This window comes from Capsicum annuum, chromosome 1 (assembly GCF_002878395.1).
Source record: "Capsicum annuum cultivar UCD-10X-F1 chromosome 1, UCD10Xv1.1, whole genome shotgun sequence".
Classification (NCBI taxonomy): domain Eukaryota; kingdom Viridiplantae; phylum Streptophyta; class Magnoliopsida; order Solanales; family Solanaceae; genus Capsicum; species Capsicum annuum.
In genome coordinates this window covers 244,270,477-244,277,325 of record NC_061111.1, presented here as the reverse complement: position 1 = coordinate 244,277,325, position 6,849 = coordinate 244,270,477, and positions in this window count along the sequence as shown.

Below are 6,849 nucleotides of genomic sequence, written 5' to 3'. Positions count from 1 at the left end.
GGAACCAAACAACAGTTGAAGTAGGGTGGGACTTACAACTTTTGGAATCGACTCAAACAATGAGGATTAACTCATGCCCCAGTTTCTTTTGACTGGGCAATTCTAAATTATTTATTTGGTTGGACCGAGCCCAGAGTAGGGCAGCCTACGTATCTCACCCCTAAGAGAGGAGAATCAGGTCATACGTAGTTCTGGTGGCTTGTTTTGCTTGATTATGATTTTTTTTCTTTGTGATTTTCTTGACTCTAATTTTCTAACACTCTTTTCTTCCTTCGTGGACACATTTTTTTTTGAAACTTTCTAACTCTATTCTCTTACTCGATACCTTTCTTTTGAGCTTTGCTGACTCTATCTTGATTTCAAAAGAGGGGTATAAAAGAAAATAGGACTAAAGCTCAAATGGGGTAAACAAAGGATGACACAATGTTTTGATAGCAGAATGAAATTTCTTCGTCATATCAATCCTTAAAAATACTAGTACATAGCATGCAATGTGAAAGTGCACGATCAACATCACTTATGACATGTTTTACAACACTAACTTACCCCGAGCATGTGTATCACCTCTTTTTCTATACTTTTCAAACATACAACTCCACATTTGTTGTACATCCCTCACTTTGAGTGACTCATGCTTTCGTGGAGTTGATTTTTTTCTGGTCTTCTTGATAGGATCATGCAGACATTGTTTGACCTAATTGAGATATGTCTTTCAAATGATGACCAGGTTATTCTTGTGATTCTCAAAATAAATGGCATTAATTTTCAAAGAAGGCTTGAACTTGTCACCAAATGTCTTAGCACTCTACTATTTTCTCAAATGTTTCTCCTAGCTTTAGCGCTTTGATCCAATGTTTCATGGTTAAATTGGATTTTAAGATCTAGCTGAAAATTCTGCAAGCATTTCATATCACTAGAGTCAACGTAAAATGTACTGTATAAAGAAAACAAACAAACAACACATATTTAAAACACAAAGGAAAAGGGACAATTCATTTAGTTGAAATAAAAAGATAAAAGGTTTGAACCTAAACGACAAAAGGACAAAACAAGATAGATCCCAAACTACAATCCTGAAATAATTCGAAAAACAAAAAACAAAACAAAACAAACTACCAGACCTGTTCCTAGTAGGGAGAGGGGTGACTTCTCAGTTGCTCAGCCTGACAACTTAGCCACTGGTTTGCATATCAACCTGACTAGAGCTTCCCTCACTATCAATGTTCTGAACCATAATTAATCCATATTGAATCATCCTTTTAATTTCTCTTTTCAAATCTCGACAATTTTCAATACTATGACCCTGAGCATCAGAATGATATGCACATCGTACATTAGAATCAAAATTTCTTGAACGCCGATTAAGAGTGCACCCAAGGAGAGGAGTGATCATACCCCATTGTACCAATCTCTAAAATAAACTGGCATACGGCTCTCCAATTGGTGTGAAGCTATCTCTCGACTTCTGCCTCATTTCATCATTTGGCTTGGATCAAAAATTAGGCTTAGGAGGGTTTTGGTATGTTTATGGAGTTAAAGGACGACTCTGAGGAGTTGGTGTGTTCCACTGTGGGTAAGATGGGGGTTGAACATGTAGTTGTGCGTTATATACTGGATATGAAGGTGGAAGAGCAAAGTATAATGGATTTTGGGAGTGATTATGCGAAGCTTGGGCATAACTTGGGTTTGAGCCTAAGAGCGACGACGACGTGGTCTCCTTGACCTTTCCTGCTGTCCAACTACAATAGCAAATTCTATTCCTCATTCTTTTTCTCCCGAATACTTCCTGAACCCTTTTGAATTGCTTGAGTAGTCGCTTTCAATATTGCAAAACTCACAATGCGACCAGTCTTAATTCCCTATTCTACCATCTCCCCCATTTTAAGGACCTCAATGAATGGCTTGCCTAATGCAAGTAAAAGGTGTTGATAATATGTTTCGTCCTACGCTTGAATAAACACCTCCACTATCTTACTTTCTTTCATTGGCGGTTTCACCCTAGCCGCTTGTTCATGCCATCTAATCGCATATTCTCTGAAACTTTCAAAGTTCTTTTTTTATCCTAGTTAGGGATTTTTTGTGAGGGATCAACTCCACATTGTATTGAAATTGTTGCACAAATTCATTAGGTAGGTCATCCCAACTAATCCACTTGTCAATGTCTTAGTCCACAAACCATTCCGAAGCTAGGACTGAAAGACTCTCCCCAAAATAAGCCATGAGTAGTTCTTCCTTCTCTCCAGCACCCCTTAATTGGTTACAATAGCGCCTCAAATGTGCCACTAGGTCCCCATGTCCGTCATATTTCTCAAACTTTGAAATTTTAAAATCGGGAGGAAGGTTGACACCTGGAAACATGCATAAGTCCTTATATGAGACACTTTTGTAACCCCCAAGTCCTTGCAAGTTCTTCATATCCAGTTCCAAACTTCTCAATTTTCTAGTTATTTCCTCTTGTTCTTCTGCCATAACAGGCTTCTCAGTGTTAGGAGAAAATTCAGGCGGGTGAGTGTCACCGTAATGATCAGTCAACTTGAATGTAGGCTCGGAAGTGTAATGCTGATCACCAGTAATATTCAATACAGGCTCTCTTGTAGAGTAGAGAGGCACAACTTGTGGATTAACATCAAAATTAGAAGCTTTAGGTAGGGTTGGCGCCACAAAACTATGAACAACAGGTGGAGCCGAGTATGTGGTAGTCTTGGATTGGGGATTGAGGAAATGAACATTGAAAGTGGTTGGATATTATTGCCCCGGAATTGATCCTGATGCATGTTGTGGTATATCAACAAAAATGGGAAATTGGGCAGGTGACACGGGAGGCAAGCTAGAAAGATATTCCAGATTATCAGTGGAAACTGGGGAGACGACAACCCATTAGCCCAAACTCGATGCATTTCTATCATTTACTGCCTTAATTTTTAAATCTCTTCATTAGATCTTAAATTCTCATTTCGCGAACTCCCTATCTGATTAGTGAAAACAAACTCGGTATCCTTGTTGGCCATAACTTTCTCTGTGACTTGGTGCAATATGGAGGACCAACCAAAATGCCACAAACCAACCACCTCAAACTAACTGAACAAGAGATACCAAATGCATTAGAGTTCAACACTTTCTCAAAATCTCTCATTTTTTCTCTCTTTTTTTTTGAAAAGATCACCGAACCCAAGAAGGGCGCCTACGTATCTCACTTCCGAAAGAGAAAAATCAGGTGTGCGTAGTTCGTGAAGTCTTGCCAAAATGGCCAATTAAACTCTTTTTTTTGAAATTTTAAGAAGAAAAGAAAAATAACAAATTGTCAAAAGAATAGACAAAAATCTTTTTTTGAATTTTTCAGCTTTAATAACCTATAGCTTGTGTGACGAATCACGTACCATATGACAAAATACACCATACTAGGAAAATTGATACAATTCAAAGTAAAATTGCTCAAGAGCAGTGAAATGAGATGCTTCGAACAACCGATCTAAGCCATTCGTCTAGTGGTACCAAATAATGGGCTGATATTGTGGAAGAGGAGGAGAAACAGGTACCAACTAGGAAGGCTTCCATCTGGGATGATTTTAATATCTCCAAAGTATAAAATACAGGCTTTAAGCTGGATTATGTAGCTCCAATAATCCAAAATGCATCCAATATTATTGAGATAGAGCTGAAAGATATTAGTTTGGAAATTGCATATTGGAAGGATTCAATAGTGTGTTACGTATTGGGCGCGTACCTCCCGTTCACTGTTATGCAGGGTTTTATTTAGAGATTGTGGGCAAAACATGGGATTAACAAGATATCCATGTTGAAAAATGGTATTTTTCTAGTAAGATTTGATAGTGTAATGGATAAGGATGCAGTAATTGAAAGATGTATTTATCATTTCGACAACAAGCCTTTCATTGCAAAAGCTTAGTATCCTGACAGGGTGTTTACAAGGGAGGAGCTTTTAAATGTGCCAATTTGGGTTAAATTCCCAGAGTTAGATTTTAAATATTGGAGTCAAAAGGGGTTAAGTAAGATTGACAACCTTGTAGGAAAATCATTGATGGTTGATCAGTGTACTGAAAAGAAAATGGGCCTTAACTTAACGCGACTGGTTGTGGAGAGAGATATGATTGCTGATTTGCCAGAAATAGTGTTGTTTAGGAATGAAAAAGGGTTGATTGTTTAGCAAATGGTGCAATATGACTGGAAACCCATCCTATGTAAACATTGTGGTGAGCATGAGCATTGCATTGGAGCTTGTAGGAAGAAGCATAGTGTTAAGGCTAAGGAACCAACTACTTATGATCAAAATAAGCTATACACACAGTAGGATAGAGGTAATCAACATGTTATAGATACTGTGAAGGCACCTCAGGTATCTGAGCGAGCACAAGTGTAAAGAGATAAAAATCCAGAGAAGAGACCTCAACATGAGCATACTATGGTAAAACAAATCACGCCTCTTAATAGAGGTAGATGCAACAATTTCAATCTCATCAGGTTAAGAAATCTAATTCTTTTGATGAATTGAAGGATGATAGTACTAACCATCCTATCACATATGTGTCTGTCTCAATTGGGATAAAACAACTTATTCCCTTACTAGGGAATGGTTAACTTCTTTTGTTGGAATATTAGGGGGCTTAATGCCACTAATAAGAAACAAGAGGTTAAGCTCGTGTGCAAGAATGAGAAGTCTGATTTTGTGTGTCTATTAGAGACAAAGATTAAGAAGAATAAGATTGATGATATGACCAATAAAATGTTTGGAGATTGACATGTTTTAACAAATTTAGAATCACATTCTAATGATAGAATCATGATGATATGGAGGCCTAATATGTACAGAGTGATCCCTATATGTACCACTGCTCAACCTGTTACTTGTGAAGTTCCTTTTAGTCCATTAAGCCTTTGGTTTCAGCTCAGTGTTTTTTATGCTTTCAACTCTAAGGAAGATAGAAAGGAACTCTGGGATGCCATGGTTACTTGAAGTTTCTGTGCAAAACCTTGGTTGGTGTTGGGGGATTTCAACTCCATTCTTCACCCTAGGGATAGGATTGGTGGTAACTTGATTTGTTAGTTTGAGATTGTTGATTTTTAAACTTGTGTGGATACTTGTGGCTTGCTGGTACATCCTTACCAAGGTAATAAATACACTTGAAATGACAAAGGGAGTACTCAGACGATTTTCTCCAAAATTGTATGGATCTTTATAAATAATGAGTGGTTAACGGTCGTTCTATTGCAATGCAATTTTTCTGTCGGAAGAAATTAGTGACCACTGTCTTGCCAAGATCACTTTTGCTTCTGGTAGACCAATGAGGAAGAGGTCATTTCTTTACTGTAATACATGAGCATATCATCCTTAGTTTATGGAGGTCGTGAAAGATGGTTGAAACATTTAGGTTGATGGTTGTTTAATGCTTCAAGTGGTAAGAAAGCTGAAGTTGTTGAAACAAAACCTGAAAGTATTGAATAGTCATACTTTTAGGAATATAGAGACTGAAGCCAAAGAAGATAGGGAAAAACTATTGAGGGTGCAGCAATTGCTCCAAGTTAATCCTCTTTGTAGGAATTTGCAGCAAGAAGAGAAGGCCAAATATCTTAAACTTAGACAGAGTTCATTCTTAGTAGAAAAATTTTTGTACCAGAAAGCTAAGGCTACATGGATTAAGCTGGGTGATGACAATACAGGGTATTTCTATTCCATTATCAAGCATAGGAAACTTAACCAATCTATTACTCAGTTGATTCAAACATTATAACTATCTTATTTGTTAGTTACTATAAAAATCTGCTTGGGCATGGCATGAAAGAAAAAGTAAATAGTCTTTCGAGATTTATTTAGCAGGGTCCTATTCTTTTTGAAATGCATCAAAAAGCTTTTCTTGCTCCTTATATCGAGAAAGATGTCAACACTTCCATTTTTCAAATTGATAGCAACGAAAGTCCTAGTCCAGATGGGTGTAGTAGCAAATTTTTCAAGGGTGCTTGAGTAATAGTTGAGATGATATTACTGCTATCCTACAATTTTTCAAGAATGGTCAATTTCTGAAACAACTAAATTCTACTAATATTGCTCTAATCCCAAAAATTGAGGATCCCGAATATGCAGCTCAATTTAGACCCATATTATGTTGTAATGTCATATATAAAGCCATTTATAAGATGATGTATGTCAGATTAAAATATTCTATATGTTATATTGTGGAAGAGAATCAAGTTGCATTTGTGTAGGGTATATCTCTTGCCTACAATGTAGTCATGTGTCATGACTTGCTCAGACATTACAACAGAAAGACTTCACCAAGGTGTTTGATGAAGATACATCTCAAAAAGTCCTATGACATGGTCAGGAAGTCCAAATAGTATTTGAGTTTCCTACTACCTTTGTGCACTTTGTGATGACGTGTGTGACATACTATACCGTTAAAGTGAATGGAGAAGGGCATAGATATTTTACTAGTAAAAGAGGGTTGAGGTAGGGATATCCCATTTGCCCTTTATTATTTGTGCTGGTTCTTGAGTATTTGTCAAGGGTTTTGAAGAGTATGAGCAGGTTACCTGATTTTAAATTCCATCCTATATGTAAACATGTGCAACTGACTCATTTAGCCTTTGTTGATAATCTAATGATATTCTGCAAAGGGGATGTTAAGTTTGTTTCCAGAGTTAATGAAGTACTCAATCACTTTAGTGCTGTTTCTGGGTTAACTGCCAACATGGACAAGTCCAACATCTTTATGGCTGGAGTTGATGATGCCACAAAGACTGCTTTATTACATAATACAGGATTTTCTCAGGGTACCTTTCCAATTAGGTATCTTGGCCTTCATTTATCACCAAAGAAGTGGAGTAAACTTGATT